Below are 25,382 nucleotides of genomic sequence, written 5' to 3'. Positions count from 1 at the left end.
CACATTGTGCCACTGCACTCCAGCTGGGTGACAGAACAAGACTCTGTCTCAAAAAAAAAAAAAAAATAACCTCAATAAAACAACTCAACTACAATTTTAAAATGTTTCTAAAAAATAGCCTCAATAACTAATTTTGTCCACCAATTTTATTCATATACAAAGATACATAAACATATAAATTATATATATGCTAATCTAATATGTGCATACATGTATGTGTATATTTGCATGCACACACACACACATATCTAATCAGTCCTTCCTACACTGGAGTGTTACTACTTATTTGTTCCTTTACTTAGCTTAAAAAGTATAAAAATCCACAAAAGTAGAAAAACTCAATTTTGAAATCTGAGATGAAAAATTGCATTAATCTGTAGAGAAAAGCAATCTATTGCTTATAGTGAAGTAAAAAAATCCTTTATATAGTCAACAAATGATTACAATAAAATATAACTTGTTTTATCAAACTATCTATGCAATCACCTTCCCACTCACTCTTGCTTTCATATCCTACTTCTCTACCATAAAAAATATGATTTGGACAAGTATTGGGCAAAAAGTCTAGGACAAAGTCATAAAACCTAGGAGTATCCTGTTTTCAGATTTCAAGATATGTTCTTCAGGGTTTTTCCCCTCTGTCAAGAGAATGAGACTGAAAACTGTGTAAAGCATATATGCATGGATTATATAAGAAATCCTCTGCCATATTCCATTCATTGAATCCCTACTCAAAGAAAAAGCCGTGGTCCTTCATTAAAGGAATACTCAATGAGTGTATGTTTATAGTTTCCTTCTTTAATTTCTGGCTAAACTAACTAGTTCAATCTCCCCATACCTAATTTGAAAGCACTATTTTTCTTCTATGTGATTTTCTCAATTCTTTCCAAAGCATCCAATTATAACCTTTCACTATCACGGTTGGCAATATTTTTGGCCATTTTCTTCAATTACCATATGAATACAGATTAAAGAATCTGAATTATCACATGCTTTTTCACCTCTGATCTGCTAAAACAGTGAGTTACACTAAGAGATTTTTCCTAATTTGGAAACAAACTTGCTTTCCTGGATTAAACCCAATTTAATTATAATGCAGTTATTTTATAGAATGCTGAATTTGGTCTGCTAATATTTGCTTAACGTGATATCAGTATGTCAAAGAGATATCTGCACTCCTATGTTTACTGCAGCACTATTCGCAATAGTCAAGATATGAAATCAACCTAAATGCCCAACATTAGATGAACGGATAAAGAAAATTTGGTGTATAGACACAAAAGAATACTATTCATCCATTAAAAAGAATGAAATCTAACTAACTAGGGAGGTGAAAAATCTCTACAATGAGAATTACAAAACACTGCTCAAAGAACACAGAGATGAGACAAATAAATAGAGAAACATCCCATGCACATGGATAGGAAGAATCAATAACATTAAAATGGCTATACTCCCCAAGGCAATTTACAGATTCAATGCTATTCCTATCAATCTACCAATGACATTCTTCACAGAACTAGAAAAAACTATTTTAAAATTCATAAGCAACCAAAAAATAGCCCAAACAGCCAAGGTAATCCAAAGCAAGAAAAACAAAGCTGGAGGAATCATGGTACCCAACTTCAAACTATACTACAGGGCTACAGTAACCAAAACAGCATGGTACTGGTACAAAAACAGGCACATGGACCAATGGAACAGAATAAAGCACCCAGAAATAAGGCCACACAACTACAACCATCTGATCTTCAATAAAGCTGACAAAAACAAGCAATGGGGAAAGGATTCTCTATTCCATAAATGGTGCTGGGATAACTGGCTAGTCATAAGTAGAAATTGAAGCTGGACCCCTTTCTTACACCATATACAAAAATCAACTCAAGATGGATTAAAGACTTAAATGTAAAAGCCAAAACTATAAAAATCCTGGAAGACAACCTAGGTATTACCATCCTGGACATAGGAATGGGCAAAGATTTCATGACAAAGAAAGCAAAAGCAATCACAACAAAAGCAAAAATTGACAAGTGGGATCTAATTAAACTTAAGAGATTCTGCACAGCAAAAGGAACTATCAACAGAGTAAACAGACAACCTATAAAATGGTAGAAAATATGCGTAAACCATACATCTGACAAAGGTCCGATATCAAGCCTCTATAAGGAAGTTAAATTTACAAGAGAAAAACAACCCCATTAAAAGTGGGCAAAGGACATGAACAGACACTTCTCAAAAGAAGACATACATGCAGCCAAAACACATATGAAAAAAAGATCAATATCACCGATCATGAGAGAAATGCAAATAAAGACCACAATGAGATACCAACTCACACCAGTCAGAATGGCTATTATTAAAATATCAAAAAATAACAGATGTTGGCAATGTTACGGGGAAAAGGCAACACCTACACACTGGTGATGGAGGTGTAAATTAGCTCAACCATTCTGGAAAGCATATGGCAATTCCTCAAAGAGCTAAACACAGAATTACCACGCAACCCAGCAATCCCATTACTGGGCATATACCCAGAGGAATATAAATCATTCTACCATAAAGACACATGCACACAAATGTTCACTGCAGCACTATTCACAATACCAAAGACATTAAATCAACCTAAATACCCATCAATGACAGACTGGTTAAAGAAAATGTGGTACATATGCACCATGGAATACTAGGCAGCCGTAAAAAAAAAAAAAAAAAAAAAAAACAAAAACAAAAAAAAAAACAAGATCATGTCTTTTGCAGGAAGATGGATAGAGCTGGAGGCCATTATCCTTAGCAAACTAATGCAGGAACAGAAACCCAAATATCAAGTGTTCTCACTTACAAGTGGGAACTAAATGATAAGAACTTAGGGACACAAAGAAGGAAACAACAGACAGTGGGGTCTACTTGACGGGAAACTCGGAGGAGGAAGAGAGGAAAAAATATAACTATTGAGTACTAGGTTTAATATCTGGGAAATGAAATATGTACAACAAACCCCTGTGACATGTGTTTAAGCTAAGTAACAAACCTTCATATGTACTCACAAACATAAAATAAAAGTTTAAAAAAAAAAGAAAAGAAAAGGAAGGAAATTCTGTCATTTTCACAAACATAAATAAGCCTTGAGGACATTAAGTGAAATAAACCAGACACAGAAATTCAAATACTACATGCATTAACAATAAGGTATTGTGTATCTCAAAATAGCTTACAATATTTTAAATGTTCCCACAACAAGGAAATAATGTTTGAAGTGATTAATCTGCTCATTACCCTGATTTAATTATGATACAATGCAATACATATACTGACACATCAAATTGTGTCCCATAAATATATGCAATTATGTGTCAATTAAAAATAAAAATAAAGCCAGGCACAGTGGTGCATGCCTGTAGTCTTGGCTACTCAGGAGGCTGAAGTTCGAGAGTCAATTGAGCCCAGGAGTTTGAGTCCAGCCTGAGTAACATAGTGAGACCCCATCTCTAAAAATAAAATAAATAAAATCATTTTAAAATTTAATAAATAAGGAGCAGGGCAAGATGGGAAAATAGGAACAGTTCTGGTCTGCAGCTCCCAGCAAGACCAATGCAGAAGGCAGGAGATTTCTGCATTTCCAACTGAGATACCCAGTTCATCTCACCGGAACTGGTTAGACAGTGAGGGCAGCCCACTGAGGGTAGGCAGAAGCAGCGTGGGGTGTCACCTCACCTGGGAAGTGCAAGGGGCTGGGGACCTCCCTCCCTTAGCCAAGGGAAGCCCTGAGGGACTGTGCCATCCGGCTCAGCTACTAGGCTTTTCCTACGGTTTTTGCAACCTGCAGACCAGGAGATTCCCTCAAGTGCCTACACCACCAGCGCCCTGGGTTTCAAGCACAAAACTGGGCAGCTGCTTGGGCAGACACTGAGCTAGCTGCAGGAGTGTTTTTTTCATACCCCAATGGCACCTGGAACCCCAGTGTGACAGAACCGTTCACTCCCCTGAAAAGGGGCTGAACCCAGGGAGCCAAGTGGTCTTAGTGAGTCCCACCCCTACAGAGCCCGGCAAGCTAAGATCCACTGGCTTGAAATTCTTGTTGCAAGCACGGCAGTCTGAAGTCAACCTGGGACAATAGAGCTTGGCGCGGAGAGGGGCGTCAACCAATACTGAGGCTAGAGTAGGTGGTTTTCCCCTCACCGTATTAAGGAAGCCACCAGGAAGTTCAGACTGGGTGAAACCCACCACAGTGCAGCAAAGCAGCTGTGGGCAGACTGCCTCTCTAGATTCCTCCTCACTGGGCAGGGAATCTCTGAAAGAAAGGCAGCAGCCCCAGTCAGGGGCGTAAAGATAAAACCCCCATCTCCCTGGGACAGAGCACCTGGGGGAAGGGGCAGCTGTGGACGCAGCTTCAGCTGACTTAAACATTCCTGCCTGCCAACTCTGAAGAGAGCAGGGGATCTCCTAGCACTGCATTCGAGCTCTGCTAAGAGACAGACTGCCTCCTCAAGTGGGTCCCTGACACCTGTGCCTCGTGACTGGGAGACACCTCCCAGCAGGAGTTGACAGACACCTCATACAGGACAGCTCCAGCTGGCATCTGGTGGGTGCCCCTCTAGGACGAAGCTTCCAGAGGAAGGAACAGGCAGCAATCTTTGCTGTTCTGCAGCCTCTGCTGGTGATACCCAGGCAAACAGGGTCTGGAGTGGACCTCCAGCAAACTCCAGCAGACCTGCAGAAGAGGGGCCTGACTGTTAGAAGGAAAACTAACAAACAGAAAGCAACAACATCAACATTAACAAAAAGCACACCCATGCAAAAAACCTATCCAAAGGTCATCAGCATCAAAGATCAAAGGTAGATAAATCCACAAAGATGAGGAAAACCCAGCGCAAAAATGCAGAAAATTCCAAAAACCAGAATGCCTCTTCTCCTCCAAATAATCACAACTCCTCTCCAGCAAGTGCACAAAACTGAACAGAGAAGAGTATGACGAATTGACAGAAGTAGGCAGAAGGTGGGTAATAATAACAAACTCCTTTGAGCTAAAGGAGCATGTTCTAACCCAATGGAAGGAAGCTAAGAACCTTGATAAAAGGTTACAGGAAGGGCTAACTAGAATAACCAGTTTAGAGAAGAAGATAAATGACCTGATGGTGCTGAAAAACACAGCACGAGAACTTCATGAAGCATACACAAGTACCAATAGTCGAACTGATCAAGCGGAAGAAAGGATATCAGAGATTGAAGATCAACTTAATGAAATAAAGCTTGAAGACAAGATTACAGAAAAAAGAATGATAAGGAAAGGACAAAGCCTCCAAGAAATATGGGACTATGTGAAAAGACCAAACCTACGATTGATTGGTGTACCTGAAAGTGATGAGGAGAATGTAACCAAGCTGGAAAACACTCTTCAGGATATCATCCAGGAGAACTTCCCCAATCTAGCAAGACAGGCCAACATTCAAATTCAGGAAATACAAACACTACTAAGATAATCCTCGAAAAGAGTAACCGCAAGACACATAATCATCAGATTCACCAAGGTTGAAATGAAGGAAAAAATATTAAGGGCAGCCAGAGAGAAAGGTCAGATTACCTACAAAGGGAAGCCCAGCAGACTAACAGTAGATCTCTCTACAGAAACCCTACAAGCCAGAAGAGAGTGGGGGCCAACATTCAACATTCTTAAAGAAAAGAATTTTCAACCCAGAATTTCATATACGGCCAAACTAAGCTTCATAAGTGAAGGAGAAATAAACACCTTTAGAGACAAGCAAATGCTGAGGGATTTTGTCACCACCAGGCCTGCTGTACAAGAGCTCCTGAAGGAAGCACTAAATATGGAAAGGAAAAACCAGTACCAGCCACTGCAAAAACATACCAAAATATAAAGACCAATGACACTATGAAGAAACCGCATCAACTAATGTGAAAAATAACCAGCTAGCATTATGATCAAATTCACACATAACAATATTAACCTTGGCCGGGCATGGTGGCTCACACCTGTAATCCCAGCACTTTGGGAGGCTGAGGCGAGCAGATCACAAGGTCATGAGCTTGAGACCAGCCTGACCAATATGGTGAAACCCCGTCTCTACTAAGAATTCAAAAATTAGCCAGGCATGGTGGTGCATACCTGCAGTCCCAGCTACTCAGGAGGCTGAGGCAGAAGAATTGTTTGAACCCGGGAGGCGGAGGTTGCAGTGAGCTGAGATTGCACCACTGCACTCCAGCCTGGGAGACAAAGGGAGATTCCGTCTCAAAAAAAAAAAAATAAAATAAATAATAAATATATATATATATATATATCTTAAATATAAATGGGCTAAATGCCCCAATTAAAAGACACAGACTGGCAAATTGGATAAAGAGTCAAGACCCATCAGTGTACTGTATTCAGGAGACCCATCTCATGCAAAGACATACATAGGCTCAAAATAAAGGGATGGAGGAATATTTACCAGGCAAATGGAAAGAAAAAAAAAAACCGGGGTACAATCCTAGTCTCTGATAAAACAGACTTTAAACCAACAAAGATCAAAAAAGACAAATAAGAGCATTACATAATAGTAAATGGATCAATGCAACAAGAAGCACTATCTTAAATATATATGCACCCAATACAGGAGCACCCGGATTCATAAAGCTAGTTCTTAGAGACCTACAAAGAGACTTAGACTCCCCCACAGTAATAGTGGGAGACTTTAACACCCCACTGTCAATATTAGACAGATCAACAAGACAGAAAATTAACAAAGAGATTCAGGACTTGAACTCAGCTCTGGACCAAACAGACCTAACAGACATCTACAGAACTCTCCACCCCAAGTCAAGAGAATACACATTCTTCTTAGCACCACATCACACTTATTCTAAAACTGACCACATAATTGGCAGTAAAACACTCCTCGCCAAATGCAAAATAATGGAAATCATAACAAACAGTCTCTCTCTCACACCATGGTGCAATCAAGTTAGAACTCAGGATTAAGAAACTCAATCAAAACTGCACAACTACGTGGAAACTGAAAAACCTGCTCCTGAATGACTACTACTGGGTAAATAATGAAATTAAGACAGAAATAAATCAGTTCTTTGAAACCAATGAGTTCAAAGATACAACATACCAGAATCTCTAGGACACAACTAAAGCAGTGTTTAGAGGGAAATTTATAGCACTAAATGCCCACATCAGAAAGCTGGAAAGACCTAAAATAGACACCTTAACATCACAATTAAAAGAACTAGAGAAGCAAGAGCAAAAAAATTCAAAAGCTAGCAGAAGACAAGAAATAACTAAGATCAGAGAAGAACTGAAAGAGATAGAGACACGAAAAACCCTTCAAAAAATCAATGAATCCAGGAGCTGGTTTTTTTGAAAAGATTAACAAAATGGGTAGACCACTAGGCAGACTAATAAAGAAGAAAAGAGAGAGGAATCAAATAGACACAATGAAAAATGATGAAAGGGATATCACCACTGAACCCACAGAAATACAGACTACCATCAGAGAATACTATAAACACCTCTAAGCAAATCAACTAGAAAATCTAGAAGAAATGCATAAATTCCCGGACACATACACCCTCCCAAGACTAAACTAATACTTGAATAGACCAATAACAAGTTCTGAAATTAAGGCAGTAATTAATAGCCTAACAACCAAAAAAGCCCAGGACCAGACAGATTCACAGACAAACTCTACCAGAGGTACAAAGAGGAGCTGCTACCATTCCTTCTGAAACTATTACAAACAACAGAAAAGAGGGACTCCTCCCTAATTCATTTTATGAGGCCAGCATCAGCCTGGTACCAAAACCTGGCAAAGACACAACAAAAAAAGAGGATATTTTAGGCCTATATCCCTGATGAACATCAATGTGAAAATCCTCAATAAAATGCTGTCACACCAAATCCAGCAGCACATCGAAAAGCTTATCCACCACAATCAAGTTGGCTTCATCCCTGGGATGCAAGGCTGGTTCAACATACACAAATCAATAAATGTAATCCATCACATAAACAGAACCAATGACAAAAACCACATGATTATCTCAATAGATGGAGAAAAGACCTTCAACAAAATTCAACAGTCCTTTATGCTAAAATCACTCAATAAACTAGGTATTGATGGAACGTATCTCAAAATAATAAAAGCGATTTATGACAAATCTATAGCCAATATCATACTGAATGGGCAAAAGCTGGAAGCATTCCCTTTGAAAACCAGCACAAGACAAGGATGCCCTCTCTCACCACTCCTACTCAACATAGTATTGGAAGTTCTGGCCACGGCAATCAAGCAAGAGAAAGAAATAAAGTGTATTCAAATAGGAAGAGAGGAAGTCAAATTGTCTCTGCAGATGACATGATTGTTTACTTAAAAAACCCCCATTGTCTGAGTCCAAAAACTCCTTAAGCTGATAAGCAACTTCAGGAAAGTCTCAGGATATAAAATTAATGTGCAAAAATCACAAGCATTCCTATACACCAATAACAGACAAACAGAGAGCCAAATCATGAGTGAACTCCCATTCATAATTGCTATAAAGAACATAAAATACCTAGGAATACAACTTACAAGGGACGTGAAGGACCTCTTCAAGGAGAACTACAAACCACTGTTCAAGGAAATGAGAGGACACAAACAAATGGAAAAATATTCTGTGTTCATGGATAGGCAGATTCAATATTGTGAAAATGGCCATACTGCCCAAAGTAATTTATAGATTGAATGCTATTCCCATCAAGCGACCATTGACTTTCTTCATAGAATTAGAAAAAACTACTTTATATTTCATATGGAACAAAAAAAGAGCCTGCATAGCCAAGACAATCCTAAGCAAAAAGAACAAAGCTGGAGGCATCATGCTACCTGACTTCAAACTATACTACAAGGCTACAGTAATCAAAACAGCACGACACTGGTACCAAAACAGATATATGGACCAATGGAACAGAACAGAGGCCTGAGAAATAACACCACACATCTACGACCATCTGAGCCTTGACAAACCTGACACAAACAAGCAATAGGAAAAGGATTCCCTATTTAATAAACAGTGTTGGGAAAACTGGCTAGCCATATGCATAAAACTGAAACTAGACCCCTTCCCTACACTTTATACAAAAATTAACTCAAGATGGATTAAAGACTTAAATATAAGACCTAAAACCATAAAAGCCCTAGAAAAAACCTAGGCAATACCATTCAGGACATAGGCATGGGCAAAGACTTCATGACTAAAACACCAAAAGCAATTGCAACCAAAGCCAAAATTGACAAATGGGATCTAATTAAACTAAAGAGCTTCTACACAGCAAAAGAAAACTATCATCAGAGTGAACAGGCAACCTACAGAATGGTAGAAAATTTTTGCAATCTATCCATCTGACAAAGGTCTAATAAACAGAATGTACAAGGAACTTAAACAAATTTACAAGAAAAAAACAACCCCATCAAAAAGTGGGTGAAGGATATGAACAGACACTTCTCAAAAGAAGATATTTATGTAGCCAACAAATATATGAAAAAATGCTCATCATCACTGGTCATTAAAGAAATGCAAATCAAAACCACAAGGAGATAGCATCTCATGCGAGTTAGAATGGCGATCATTAAAAAGTCAGGAAACAGCAGATGCTGAAGAGGATGTGGAGACATAGAAATGTTTTTACACTGTTGGTGTACCATTTGATCCAGCAATCCCATTACTGGGTATATACCCAAAGGATTATAAATCATTCTACTATAAAGACACATGCACATGGATATTTATTGCAGCACTATTTACAATAGCAAAGACTTGGAACCAACCCAAATGCCCATCAATGATGGACTGGATAAAGAATATACACCACAGAATACTATGCAGCCATAAAAAGGATGAGTTCATGTCCTTTGCAGGGACATGGATAAAGCTGGAAACCATCATTCTCAGCAAACTAACACAGGAACAAAAACACCAAACACCGCATGTTCTCAATCATAAGTGGTAGTTGAACAATGAGAACAGATGGACACAGGGAGGGAAACATCACATACCGGGGCCTGTCGGTGGGTGGGGGGCAGAGGGAAGGGATAACATTAGGATAGATAACCTAATGCACGTGGGGCTTAAAAGCCTAGATGACACGTTGACAGATGCAGCAAACCGCCATGGCACTTGTATACGTATGTAACAAATCTGCACATTCTGCACGTGTATCTCAGAACTTAAAGTATAATAAAATAAAATAAAGTAAAATAAAATAAAATAAATATAAATATTAAAAAATTAATAATTTTAATGCATATTTTAATTCCTATAGTTAATACATGATAAATTATAAATTGAAAGCTCAGAAATGTGAGCAGATTCATCACCATGTTAAATGTGTTTCTTTAAAATTTAACAGGTACTCACTTTGGCAGCACCTAAACTGAAATTGGAATGATACAGAAGATTAGCATGGCCCCTGCAGAAGGATGATATGGAAAATTTAACAAAGAAAAAAGCACACTGAAATAAAAATGTATAGCATATACATTAAAAAGAAAGTCATAAGCAAAGATATTAGAAAAGATAGAACTTTGTTGTAATAAAATGAGAAGGATGCAGCATTGAGGCAACTAAAATAGTTATCTTTTCTTATGTATCAGTAAACAAAATTAAAATTGCCTAAAAGCATTTTGCTTTAATTATAAAAATTACCAGAAATGGGCCAGGTGCGGTGGCTCACGCCTGTAATCCTAGCACTTTGAGAGGCCAAGGCAGGTGGATCACGAGGTCAGGAGATTGAGACCATCCTGGCCAACACGGTGAAACCCCGTCTCTACTAAAAATACAAAAAATTAGCTGGGTGTGGTCGTGAGCGCCTATAGTCCCAGCTACTCGGGAGGTGAGGCAGGAGAGTGGTGTGAACCCAGGAGGCAGAGGTTGCCGTGAGCCAAGATCACACCACTGCACTCCAGCCTGGGTGACAGTGCGAGACTCTGTCTCAGAGAAAAACAAAAAATTACCAGAAATGAAATGTTGGCATAGTCTGAAGCCATATTTTTTAGTTAATTAAGAAAGACTCTACGCAACAACTCATGATTACAGGTACAAATAAGTTTCTTTGCCTTAGAATTTTATTTTTTAAAAATGTGTACAGCAACTCCTCCACATAAACTTAATAGAAAAACTTACAATGTACTAACAAGTGAAAGTTAACAAAGAAACTTTGGAATCCACTGCCCTGTGAATAACAGCTTTCTGAAGAGGCCATTATTAGCTGAACTTATCATGATACAGATCATTATTTCCTACCTCCTCATATTTTCATGAGAGCTCATGCACTGAAGCATAAAGGATTCTTACTGTAAGTCAAACTATTTCAGTTGCCACAATGCTGCATCCTTCTCACTCTATTACAACAAAGTTCTATCTTTTCTAATAGGTGTGAATTTAATTAATCTTTTGTATGTAACCAGTTCGTTTCAAACAAATCTAGGGACTGCTTTTATATTATAAATTAATTGTTAAACTAGAATAAATGCCACTGTGACCACATCAAACTAAAGAGCTAGGTAAAAAGGAAATAGGCACAAGAACAGCTGCTTTACATCTTCCTATTAAAGTTGACATCTTTACATGTTCCAGGGATAACTCTGATCTAGAATCAGATCTTCTTTTTATAGGAATTCCATTGTTCGTGAATCAACTATGTAGTAGATGTCACCATGTACTTGGTATTAGCAATAAGCCTTAGAAACCTTTGTACTTTCTACTCTGTTCCCTGGCTCCAAAAATAAAGAGTTTGAAATGTAGCTGAACACCATGGTTCAGGAATATATGTCTAAAACAACATTATCACTTGAAATCATTTAACTAGAAGCATTAAATCCATTTCTTAAAATGGGGACAGAGAGTATAATCAAGAATATACAACCTCATTTTATAAATTTTAAATAATATTCAAACACAGGGTAAAGTAAAAGAAAAAATATTTATTTTTAAAGTTTTATAAAAAATAAACCTGTATTCGTATCTTGAAGAAAAGACATGCAAAGATACAAGAATGTTCAGAAAGGAAAGGGCATCCAGTACAAATTTTACAATTTCACTTCTCACCAGCTACTTCTCTAGTCCTTCCTTTCTGAAACCAAGGTCCTTTCTAATGAGAAATCAGACGCAAGAAAAGGAGTCACATGCATAATTCTTCTCTCAGAAGAACTTTAGGTGGCTGTGTGAGACAAAGTGGTTCCACCAGAAAATACTAGTACCACGAGAGGTTTACAATGCTCTACCTATTTACCTAGAAGAAAAGAAGAGGGATTTAAAGAGAGAAGGTAAGTAAAGACTAGAAAGTGGAATGGGTCAAAACTCAAAACTTGAGCCATCAACCTGGACAACCAAAAGGCAATAAAATAATGCTGTATCTAAAAGTGGAAATGAGGGAGGAAGCAGAAAATTTGAGAAAGGAGCAGAAAATAAGACTATGAAGAAAATCATGTTTTTGTAATGTTATGGCTTCTATTACTCTTAATATTAAAATTCCATTTATCTTCAGCATACTTTTCTCTTTTGTACCATCTTGGAACCCTACTATGCCCATCTCAGGCATCCTACCGTCTAAAAGCTGAAAGCCATTCAGGCATATCTTTCCTTTAATCCAATCTATTTTTCAGTTTTAAAAAAATGCCCCTCTTTTCCAATTCATCCTTTCCACAATCAAAACTCTCATTTTCTCATGTGGACAGACTGCATTAGGAAAATCATCTGGCTCAAGTAGATCACATTGAGAACTTCAGCTTTTCAGAAAATCTAAGTATTTTTTAAATAGAAACTATTAGCTCACTAGAATATAAATGGGAAAGAATGCATAAGGGATATTTTGGAGCAGGGGTGATACATCAGATTCTTTTCTACTCCGGGGCTAATTCACTGAGTACAGATATAAACTTGGTATCTCACTTCTAAAACTTGCCATCTTATATTAGAAAGTTTTACAGGATGTAGTAAAAGGAAGGCTAGAAACAAATAAGACATACTAGGACTTAAAGTAAAGATAATAAACACAGTTTACATACTGTTACTCCAGCAACCCATACACAACCATTTCCTGCCTCCAGCCTATTTTATATGTGCCTTGTCACCAGTAATTGATCATAGCATTCTTCCCTACTAAAACCAGGTAGAGTCTGAGAATCTTTTCAACATTATGTACCAGGTAGTCAGTTGGTATTTAAGATGAAAACTATACGTCATCTCCAAGTTGTCAGGCATCTGGGAGAGAAAAATTTTAAAGATGACAGAAAGAACCACTTATATTCAGTCCAAAAAACAAAAACCAGTAGTAGCAGTTACATCACATAGTCACAAAGCACTACATTTATTTTAGATACTTTAGATATTTTATTTCACTGAATCCTTACAACAGCCTTATGGGGCAAGTAATACCTCCATTTTACAGTTGGGGAAAGTCAAGGTTATCCTCAGCCTTCTCTCTGCTTATCTAATCCCTTTCTTCCATGGCAGCCTCCAAAACAGCTCTCCATAACTATTCCCTCTTCTAATCTCCTTTAGCATCTGACACTTAATAAATGTTATCCTCTATGATTTTTTTTATGCCTTTATCCTGCCTCACCATCTAAATACTATATTCCCCTTGATTAGTAAAGTAAGTGCTCATAAACATGTTCATATAATGTCCAAAACAATTCTGTAAACAGCTAAAGAGTCCACAGTAAATAGCTATTAAAGGAGGCACAGTGGCGCACACCTGTAATCCCAGCACTTTGGGAGGCCGAGGCAGGTGGATCACTTGAGGTCAGGAGTTTAAGACCATCCTGGCCAACATGGCGAAACCCCGTCCCTACTAAAAATACAAAGATTAGCCGGCATGGTAGTGCGTGCCTGAAGTCCCAGCTACTCAGGAGGCTGAGGTGCGAGAATCACTTGAACCCAGAAGGTGGAGGCTGCAGTGAGCTGAAATCACGCCACTGCACTCCAGCCTGGGTGACAGAGTGAGACTCCCTTTCAAAAAAAAAAAAAGCTATTAAAGAAAACTTCCATAACCTATATTTGATCATCAGCCATTTTTAGTGCAGTGAAATATTATTTATTATCATAAATTAGTCACTATCTGTGACCTTGGGCAAACTGTCTTCATATGGCAAATGAAGTCTTTATATGACATACTGCATATGGAATAGCCGAAGATCAGAAAATTAAACTAACCTGCCCAAAGTTAAAAAGCTAGCAACAGAAACATTAAGTATTTCAGTTAAGGCCTGTTTCTTCATTAAGTGCCATATTCTTTTCACATACATATCCAAGAAGCAGGAGGTTTACAGTTACTCCAACATACATGAGATTAATAGATAACACACAGTTGAAAGGTTAGCTAATATGAAAACAGGTTTCTTTCTATTGCTTGAAGATGCCCAGACAATTTCCCTGGAATGATTTAACAGTGTTCTGATATATCAAGTTACTCTGTAATTAATATGAATCATCTTTTAAACAGTAGTTGAATTTTTTTGTTTGTTCTGACATATCTTTTAGGTAGATTTCTGTTATTCTCAATCTTTCTGTTTATAGGGGACATTTCCAGCCTTATCAAATTCATATGATGTATAAGACTATTTTTCTTCTATTAGTTCTGACTTCTAAAATTCTCAAGTTTTTGAAGTAGCAAATTCTCAAGTTTTTGAAGTAGCATTTTTAAGTAGCAACAGTAAGCTACAAGTACAAGGAATTCAAGAGCTGGAATTTAAAACTCACTAGCAATACATACCCATGAGTAGTAAAAAAGAAGAGTGTTGAGCAGCAAGTTAGAAAAATATGAATGACATACTGAGATAAGAAAAAGATATCTATAACAAGGGCTAAACACAAAATTACACTTGTTATAGTGACCAAAATGCCTGTTCATGTGTATATTATGAAGCAAGAAAAAACCTGTTTAAGGCTTTAACCTGTATTAAACATTTTAAAAAGACCAAATTATGACTGCCTGCATAAAAAGACCAAATGAAGGACAAAAATAGAAAATAAATAGAGGTACAGCCAAAGACAAGACACTGGCTTCGGTGTGGCCTTTATAACATTGTGGCTATAAGACTTATATAAACCGAATTTGTTTTGAAAGATAATATACTTACAAATACTTAGAGGCAAACTCTTTTCAATAAACATTGTTTAGATAATAAAAGCCTTACTATATGACCCATTTAGTTACACTAGAGATTTGAAAGCTTATATGAATGGCCCATATATCAGAGTATATAGATAAGAAATCATAGTAAAGAAGTAATAAAAAGCACAGTCATCAATGACTGCCATACCACATTAAATTGGAGGCTGCCCACACAGGTAATAAAACTTTGGAAGTTGGGGGTCTGGTGATTTTGGTTACTGGCTACATTTGAAGTATTTCTAGAACAGTGACTACATTAAAGATTTCATTCTGTGCCATTTAATATTTAGGCAATTATCAATTTATATAATAGCTGTACCGCTAAAAAAGACTGCATAAAAATTACATTTCTTTAAAAAGGAATTTGATTTTAAAGGCTTACTACATAAGACAATTCTTTCTCCTCACTCACTCATTCAACATATTTATTGAGTGCCTTCTATAGGCATACTTTCGTTTTATTTTGCTTTGCCTTATTGTACTTTGCAGTTACTGCATTTTTTACAAATCAAAGGTTTGTGCAACCCTACATTGAGCAAGTCTATTGGTGCCATTTTTCCAATAGCATGTGCTCACTTCATTTCTATATGTCACATTTTGGCAATTCTGACAATATTTCACACTTTTTTATTATTAGTATGTCTATCATGGTGATATTTGATGTTACTACTGTAATTGTTGTGGGGCACCATGAACTGCACCCACATAAGATGCAAACCTATTCAATATATGTTGTGTGTGTGTTCTGACTGCTCGACTGACCAGCCCATCCCCCTATCTCTCTCTCTCTCTCTCTCTCCTCAGGCCTCCCTATTCCTTCAGACAACAATATTGAAATCAGGCCAATTAATAATGCTATCATGGCTTCTAAGTGTTTAAGTGAAATAAAAAGTTATATGTTTCTCACTTTAAATGAAAAGATACACATGATTATGCTTGGTAAGGAAATTGTGTCAAAAACCAAGATAGGCCAAGAGCTAGGCCTCTTGAACCAAACAGCCAAGTTGTGAATGCAAAGGAAAAGTTCTTGTAAGAAACTAAAAGTGCTACTCCCATGAACACATAAATAAAAAGAAAGCAAAACAGCCTTATCGCTGAGACAGAGAAAGCTTTATTGGTCTGGATAGAAGATCAAACCAGCCACAACATTCTCTTAACCCAGAATGTAATCTAGAATATGGCCCTAACTCTCTTCAATTCTATTAAAGCTGAGAGAGGTGAGGAAGATACAGAAGAAAAGTTGGAAGGTAGCGGATATTGGTTCATGAGGTTTAAGAAAAAAAAAGCCATCTCTATAACATAAAAGTACAAGGTGAAGAAGCAAGTGCTGATGTAGAAGGTGTAGCAAGTTATCCAGAAGATCTAGCTAAGATAATGGAAGGAAGTAGCTAAACAACAGATCTTCAATGTAGATGAAATGGAAGAAGATACCAGGACTTTCACAGCTAGGGGAAAAAAGTTAATGCTTGGCTTCAAACAATAGGCTTACTCTCTTAATAGGGGCTAATGCAGCTGGTAACTTTAAGTTGAATCCAATATTCACTGACCATTTTGAAAATACAAGGGCTTTCAAAAATTATGCTAAATCTACTCTGCCTGTGCTCTATAAATGGAAAAATAAAGCCTGGCTGACAGCATAGCATGGCTTACTAATATTTTAAGCCCACTGTTGAAACCTTTTTGTCACCCAGGCTAGAGTGCAGTGGTACCATCTCGGCTCACTGCAGCCTCAACCTCCTGGGTTCAAGTGATCCTCCTGCCTCAGCACCCAAAGTAGCTGAGACCACAGATGCTCTCTGCCATGCCTTGCTAATTTTTGTATTTTCAGTAGAGACAGGGTTTTGCCATGTTGCCCAGGCTGGTCTCAAACTCCTGAACTCAGGCAATCCACCTGCATCAGCCTCCCAAAGTGCTAGGATTACAGGTGTGAGCCACCATGCCCGGCCAATTCCTTTCAAAATATTACTGCTCATTGACAATGCACCTGGACACCCAAGAGCTCTGATGGAGATGTGCAATCAGATGAATGTTGTCTTCATGCCTGCTAACAAAACATCCATTCTGCAGCCTGTGGATCAAGAAGTAATTTTGACTTTCAAGTCTTATTATTACAGAAATACACTTCATAAGGCTAAAGCTGCCATAGATAGTAATTCCTCTAACGGATCTGTCAATTGAAAATCTCCTGGAAAGGATTCATTATTCTAGACGTCATTAAGAACATTCATGATTCATTGGAGGGGATCAAAGTATCAAAATGAACAGGAGTTAGGAAGAAGTTGATTCCAACCCTCATGGATGACACTGAGACTAGAATTAGAAATGGAGCCTGAAGATGGGACTTAATTCCTGCAATCTCATGGTAAAACAAACAGATAAGGAGTTGCTTTTCATGATAAGCAAAGAAAGTACTTTCTTGAGATGGAATCTACTCTGTGAAGATGCTGTGAACTTTGTTGAAATGACAACAAAAAGTTTAGAATGTTATATAAACTTAGTTGATAAAGCAGTGACAGGGCTTGAGAGAATTGACTCCAATTTTGAAAGAAGTTCTACTGTGGGTAACTGCTATCAAACAGCATTACATGCTATAGACAAATCATTCATGAAAAGAAGAGTCAATCAATGTGACAAACATCATTTTTGTCTGAAGAAATTGCCATAGCCGGGCCGGGCACAGTGGCTCACACCTGTAATCCCAGCACTTTGGGAGGCCGAGGTGGGTAGATCATGAGGTCAGGAGATTGAGACCATCCTGGCTAACACTGTGAAACCCCATGTCTACTAAAAAATAGAAAAAATTAGCCAGGTGTGGTGGCAGGTGCCTGCAGTCCCAGCTACTCTGGAGGCTGAGGCAGGAGAATGGCATGAACCCAGGAGGCGGAGCTTGCAGTGAGCTGAGATCGTGCCACTGCACTCCAGGCCGGGTGACAGAGTGAGACTCCAACTCAAAAAAAAAAAAAAAAAAAAAAAGTTAATTGCCATACCCAACCCAACATTCAGCAACTACCACCCTGATCAGTCAGCAGCAATTCACATGCAGGCAACACCATCCAAAGGCAAAAAGATTACCATTCACTGAGGGCTAACGATCATTAGCATTTTTAAGTAATAAAATATTTTTAATTAAGGTACATACATATTTTTAGACATAATGCTATTTCACACTTCATGGACTACAGTATAGTGTAAACATAACTTTTATATGCAATGGGAAACCAAAAAATTCATGTGGCTTACTTTATTGAGACACTTGCTTTATTGTGGTGGTCTGGAACAAGACCTGCAACATCTCTGAGACATACCTGTATGTACCAAGTATGAAGTTTGGTGTTAGTGCTATAGTAGCAAAGAAAAACAGACATAATATCTTCCCCCATGAAATACAAAGTCAATAGGAGAGACAGATACTAACCACACAATTGTTGCAGGAAGTCAGGGACCCTGAACAGAGGAACCAGCTGGAGCCGCAGCAGAGGAACACAAATTGTGAAGATTTCATGGACATTTATCACTTCCCTAATAATACTCTTATAATATCTTATGCCTGTCTTTACTTCAACCTCTGAATATAAATTGTGAAGATTTCCTGGACAGTTATCAGTTCCCAAATAATGCTCTTATAATTTCTTATGCCTGTCTTACTTTAATCTCTTAATCCTGTTATCTTCATAAGCTGAGGATGTACGTCACCTCAGGACCACTATTGTACAAATTGATTGTAAAACGTGTGTTCGAACAATACGAGATCAGTGCATCTTGAAAAAGAACAGAATAACAGCGATTTTCAGGGAACAAGGGAAGACAACCATAAGGTCTGACTGCCTGCGGGGTCGGGCAGAATACAGCCATATTTTTCTTCTTGCAGAGAGCCTATAAACAGACGTGCAAGTAGGAGAGATATCCCTAAATTCTTTTCCTAGCAAGGAATATAATATTAAGACCCTAGGAAAAGAATTGCCTTCCTCGGGGGAGGTCTATAAACGGCTGCTCTGGGAGTTTCTGTCTTATGCAGTTGAGATAAGGACCGAAGTACGCCCTGGTCTCCTGCAGTACCCTCAGGCTCACTAGAGTGGGGAAAAACCCCACCCTGGTGAATGTAAGGTCAGAACAGTTCTCTGCTCTCAAACCCTGTTTTCTGTTGTTTAAGATGTTTATCAAGACAAGACGTGCACAACTGAACATAGACCCTCATCAGTAATTCTAATTTTGCCCTTTGCCTTGTGATCTTTGCTTTTGTCCTTGCCCTGTTTCCTCAGAAGCATGTGATCTTTGTTCTCTTTTTGCCCTTTGAAGTATGTGATCTTTGTGACCTACTTCCCATTCGTACACCCCCTTCCCTTTTGAAGTCCTTGATAAAAACCTGCTGGTTTTGCGGCTCAGGTGGGCATCACAGTCCTACTGATACGTGATGTCACCCCCAGAGGCCCAGCTGTAAAATTCCTCTTTTTGTACTCTTTCTCTTTATTTCTCAGACCGGCTGACACGTAGGGAAAATAGAAAGAACCTATGTTAAAATATGGGGGGTGAGTTCCCCCAATACACAATCACTAGATAAATGTAAATTTGTAACCGAAACTAGTGCTATGAAGGAAATTATAGGATTTGGCCTTGTCACAGGGTCTTTGGTACAAAGGAAAACCTCTCCATAATTTAAAAACGCAACTCACAAACTTGATGGTTTTATAAATTTTGGTTTTTATATATTGATGTCTTTAAAATCAGGGCACACATATTAGAAATGTTATTACTTTATATAAATGCCATCATTTAAAGAAAAAGCAACTTTATTTTTTAATCATTTTTAATTGACAAAATTTATATATATTTATGGTATACAAAGCAATGTTCTCATATATGTATATACTATGGAGTGATTCAATCAAGCTTATTAATATAAGCTTGTCAATTTTTTGTGGTGAGAACACTTAAAATGTACTCTCTTAGCAATTTTCAAGTGCACAATGCATTATTATTTTAACTACAGTCCCCACGCTGTACAATGGCTCTCCTCAACTTATTTCTCCTACCTAACTGAAACTTTGTGTCCTTTGGCCAATATCTCCCCATTCTCCCATTTGGAACCCCTGGTAACCACCATTCAACTCTCTAATTCTCTGAGTTCCACTTTTTTTAGCTTCCGCACATAAGTGAGATCACATGATATTTGTCTTTCTATGCCTGGCTATTTCATTAAGCTTAATGTCTTCCAGCTTTACTCATATAGTTGCAAATGACAGAATTTCTTTCCTTTATGAGGCTGAGTAGTATATATATGATATATTCTGTATATATATCACATTTTCTTTATCCATTCATTCAACCACATTTTCTTTATCCATTCATTCAACCACATTTTCTTTATCCATTCATTCATTGATGGACACTTAGTGATGTTGAGCATTTTTTCATGCACCTATGGGTCATTTGCATGTCTTCTTTTGAGAAATGTCTATTCAGATCCTTTGCAGATTTTTTTTTTTTTTTTGAACAGAGTCTCGCTCTGTTGCCCAGGCTGGAGTGCAGTGGCACTATCTCAGCTCACTGTAAGCTCTGCCTCCCAGGTTCATGCCATTCTCCTACCTCAGCCTCCTGAGTAGCTGGGACTATAGGCACCCACCACCACACCTGGCTAATTTTTTTGTATTTTTAGTAGAGATGGGGTTTCACCATGTTAGCCAGGATTGTCTCGATCTCCTGACCTTGTGATCCGCCCGCCTCAGCCTCCCAAAGTGCTGGGATTACAGGCGTGAGCCACCACGCCCGGCCGCACATTTTTCAATACAGTTATTTGTTTTCTTGCTATTAAGTTTCTTAAATATTTTGGATATTAACCCCTTATCAGATGTGTGGTTTAAAAATACCATCTACCATTCCATAGGTTACAAAAGAAAGAAACTTTAAATGTGTATTACACAATACCTGAGATAACCCATCCTTAAAAAAAAATGTGATTCATGCTAAAAAACCTAAGATAAAATTTGAGAAGTAATTTCACATTTCAAAAAATATCCAAAGATCTGGGCAGGGTGTGGTGGCTCACTCCTGTAATGCCAGCACCTTGGAAGGCCAAGAAGTGTGGATCACTAGAGGCCAGGAATTTGAGACCAGCCTTAATCCCAGCTACTCAGTTGGCTGAGGCACAAGAATTGCTTGAACCCAGGCGGCAGAGGTTGCAGTGAGCTGAGATCCTGCCACTGCACTCCAGCATGGGCAACATAGCAAGACTCTGTCTCAAAAAACAAAAAAAAATCCACAGACGTGGAATAGTATCTGCTATAGTTTAGATACTGGCCTCTCCAAATCTCATGTTGAAATGTGATCCCCATCATTAGAGGCAGGGATTAATGAGAGGTGTCTGGGTTGTGCGACAGATCCCTCATGAATGGCTTGGTGCTATCCTCATGGTAATGAGTAAGCTCTATCTCTGTTAGTTCCTATGCGTGCTGGTTGTTAAAAAAGAGCCTGGCACCTTGCTGCCCTCCTTGATTCCACCCTCATGATGTGATCTCTGCATATACCAGTTTCCCTTCCTTTACCATGAGTAGAAGCAGCCTAAGGCTTTCACTAGATGCCCAATCTTCCAGCCAGAAAAATCATGAGCCAAATACACCTTTTTTCTTTATATATTACCCAGCCTCAGGAATTCTTCTATAGCAACTTAAATGGACTAAGACAGTGTCAATAATTTAAAGCCGCTTTTAAACACAGGCATTTTAATTACATTTCTCCTTCAAAGAAGTAGCTAATAGACATTAAGTATGAAGACAGTATTTTTTCAATGAAAGCCATTCCCGGGGCCAGGTGCGGTGGCTAATGCCTGTAATCCCAACACTTTGGGAGGCCGACATGGGTGGATCACGAGGTCAGGAGATTGAGACCATCCTGGCTAACATTGTGAAACCCTGTCTCTACTAAAAATACAAAAAATTAGCCGGGTGTGGTGGCGGGCGCCTGTAGTCCCAGCTACCTCGGAGGCTGAGGCAGGAGAATGGTGTGAACCCGGGAGGCGGAGCTTGCAGTGAGCTGAGACTGCGCCACTGCACTGCAGCCTGGGTGACACAGCAAGACTCCGTCTCAAAAAAAAAAAAGAAAGAAAGAAAGAAAGCCATTCCCAAAAGAAGCTTATTTAGTTAGGCTCTATCTTTACACACATATGCAATTACTTGAACTTATATCAATACAAACTAATTCATGTCTTATCAACTTTCTCTGTATACATGGCTAATATTTTTGACAACATGATTATCCCTGAAAAAGTGAATCTTGGGAGGCTGAGGCAGGCAGATCACCTGAGGTCGGGAGTTTGTGACCAGCCTGACCAGCATGGCAAAACCCCATCTCTACTAAAAATACAAAATTAGCCGAGCATGGTGGCACATGTCTGTAATCCCAGCTACTCAGGAGGCTGAGGCAGGAGAATCACTTGAACCTGAGAGGTGGAGGTTGCAGTGAGCGGAGATCGCTCCATTGCACTCCAGGCTGGGCAACAAGAGTGAAACTCCGTCTCAAAACAAAAAAAAGTGAATTTTTAATTTGAATCTCCTAAAGGCAAAGAGCTAAGGGTGTTAAAGTCTAATGGAAGATACTATGCAAATATTAAAAAGAGTATTTGCTCCTTCTTGACAACATAAAATGTATACTTAACATTTTTAAAAAATAACTTCAGCAGTCTCAACAGCATGTGCATAATACCTTATGTCCTCATATTTTTAATTTCTGAAATGTCAACTTAGGTGAGACTTTATTATACAAAAATGGTTACTTGTATCAAATATTTAAAGTTGTATGTTTTTAAACTTTTTGCAAACCTTAAAAGTTAAAAGTTCAAAACTCTAAAAGTGCAAACCTTAAAAGTTCATTTCACAAATCTTGTTGTGTATATCATTTATAATTTTACTAGAAAAATATAAACAATTACTTTCACATTTTATCTTCATGTTCAATCAATTCGTTACAGATTAAATTCCCCTAAACAATTATCTTCAATTATAAACCAGTGAAATTAAGTTGCCTAAAACATTTAAAACTAAATTTACAAATCAAATAAATCTGATTTTCTCAAACCTTTCAAATGAGCGACAGGGTAGCCTTGCAAATCTAACAACCAAAATACATAAGCAACTCTTGTAAATTTAATAAGCCAAACTAATAAGTGGAATAAATCCAATTATCTTAAAGGTTCTGACACTGTTTAGAAATTTAACCAAATTATTTTACATCTTTCATATTAAAATCCTCCTAAGTATTGTGTAACAATGAAGTAAAAAAACAAAACTTGGGGCCAGGAGCATTGGCTCATGCCTGTAATCCCAGCACTTTGGGAGGCCGAGGCAGGCAGATCTTGAGGTCAAGAAATTGAGACCATCCTGTCCAACATGGTGAAACCCCATCTCTACTAAAAATAAAAAAAATTAGCCAGGTGTAGTGGTGGGCACCTGTAATCCCAGCTACTGGGGAGGCAGAGGCAAGAGAATTGCTTGAACCCGGGAGGCGGAGGTTGCAGTGAGCCAAGATAGCACCACTGCACTCCAGCCTGGCAAAAACACGAGACTGTCTCAAAACAAAAACAAGACTTCGATCCTGAGGACTTTGCAGAATAGAACTAACATATCAGTAGTGAATGGACTGCCTCACTCACGTGAAACAGTAATAAACTATCTTGTTTAACCTACTATTTCATTGGGTTTTCCTTCGCTCACAACCAAATGTGATCATAGTTAATGTATAGTCTATGTTTAATTTAAATTAAATATTTCAAGTTAAAATAACAAAGCTAACAGGGCAGATTAGCTGATATGTCTGAAAGGTTTCAAAACACCTTTAACAACAAATACACACATGTAATATCACCATGACTATAAAACTTATTCCCAAACATAATGTTAAAAGTGTTAGTACTGATGGATTTACTTTACATCATAAACATAGGTAGTATGCTTACCAAGATATGGTGTAGGGATATGGATTATCAGTCAGTGCATCAAGACACAGGACCTAGGCGCCTCTTCCAGGAGAGTTCTACCTGACTAGCATGTGAATTTCCTTCTTATGGTACTAGGATTTTTCCAGTTCATGGCTTTTCTTACAACCCAATATATCATACATACTTTTAATTTTTTAAAGCAACCTCTTAATACAACTTTTAATTGCCTGGTTTGAATTGATGATATTCTGTACACCATAGTCAGATTCCACTAAATCTTTTTACTGACTGATTGGACTCTGCCTCCTTTTCTTCTCTTTTTCATCTTGTTCAATATCACAAAGCTAATTCATTTTGCTGACAGAAAAGATACAACAGAAAAATCAGTTTTTAGCTTATTGTTATTACTTTTACAAAATGACAACCAACAATTAGGTATACTATAACTTATGGCTATAAAACAGATTGTTTTGTGTCCACCTTTATTTATTACTTGGCTTTAATGGATGGCTACATGTACAACCTTATTAACCATAAGAAATTAAAAGTAGCCTTTTCCAAAAGGTGACCAGATATCGTGGTAAGGCCAAGAAAACAGTCCACATTTTCAATGGGTACAAATAAGCTAGATAGCCAAAACGGCTGAAAACAGTGAGTTCAAAGTGGACAATCAGTTTCCCCACCATCCTGGGTTCCTTGGCAGAAGATCTGTCCCAGCCTCAACCCACAGGAAGCATCATGAACGCCTAAAGGGAGAAATATCCCTGAGGACAGCCAAAGGCAATGAGGGGAGGTGGGACCACCATCCCTAGCCCTGGAAACTCTGATCTGTAACTCTGTCAAAGGAAATGCCAAATCAGACTGACTGTTCAGCAGCACCACATTGTAGGAGGTGTGTTACACAGGTCCCCTGTGCACAAACCCCTAGCCAGCCTTCCAACATTGCCAGAATATTCCATTTGAGACCTCCCCCATTTGAGATGGGCAGTGCTCTGATCAAATACTGAATACTAGAGCTCAGGCAAACCTGGGCTTAAGGTGCCATTTAGTGCCAAAAAGGGGGCAGCAACCTAACAAGAAAAAAAAGAAATTCAAAAATACAAACTCTAAAGAAACATATCCAATAAAAACCAAAGCAAGCCAGAGACAGAAGACTGGAATAAATAACTAATCCTTCATTGCAAATACATAGATGTACATCCACAAGAAACAGCAAACAGGGAACTGACCTCCTCAAATGGACAAAGCAAGGAACCAATGACTGGCCCTAACAAGATGGCTAAATGTGAGTTTTTGATTGAGAAT

General features: G+C 38.2%; 1 protein-coding gene and 1 non-coding gene across 12 annotated transcripts in view; one reads left to right on the top strand and one right to left on the bottom strand.

Annotated features, from left to right (window-relative positions):
- The window catches only part of NUBPL (NUBP iron-sulfur cluster assembly factor, mitochondrial), a 290,038-nt gene that overhangs the window by 178,832 nt on the left and 85,824 nt on the right, over window positions 1-25,382 (bottom strand). The window contains exon 1 of one of the 11 annotated variants that reach the window (XM_063792826.1): window positions 18,392-18,443. The exons of the other annotated variants lie outside the window; for them this stretch is intronic. The gene's annotated coding sequence lies outside the window, so the exon portion shown is untranslated. Of the gene's footprint in view, window positions 1-18,391; window positions 18,444-25,382 lie in introns of those variants that run through there. 11 annotated transcript variants of the gene reach the window in all.
- LOC112205408 (U6 spliceosomal RNA) lies at window positions 10,385-10,490 on the top strand. The gene has a single exon (XR_002939375.1). It is a non-coding gene; the product is annotated as a U6 spliceosomal RNA (small nuclear RNA).

The sequence above is a fragment of the Pan troglodytes genome, chromosome 15 (assembly GCF_028858775.2).
Source record: "Pan troglodytes isolate AG18354 chromosome 15, NHGRI_mPanTro3-v2.0_pri, whole genome shotgun sequence".
In the NCBI taxonomy this organism is placed as follows: domain Eukaryota; kingdom Metazoa; phylum Chordata; class Mammalia; order Primates; family Hominidae; genus Pan; species Pan troglodytes.
This window is presented reverse-complemented; position numbering and strand designations above follow the sequence as displayed.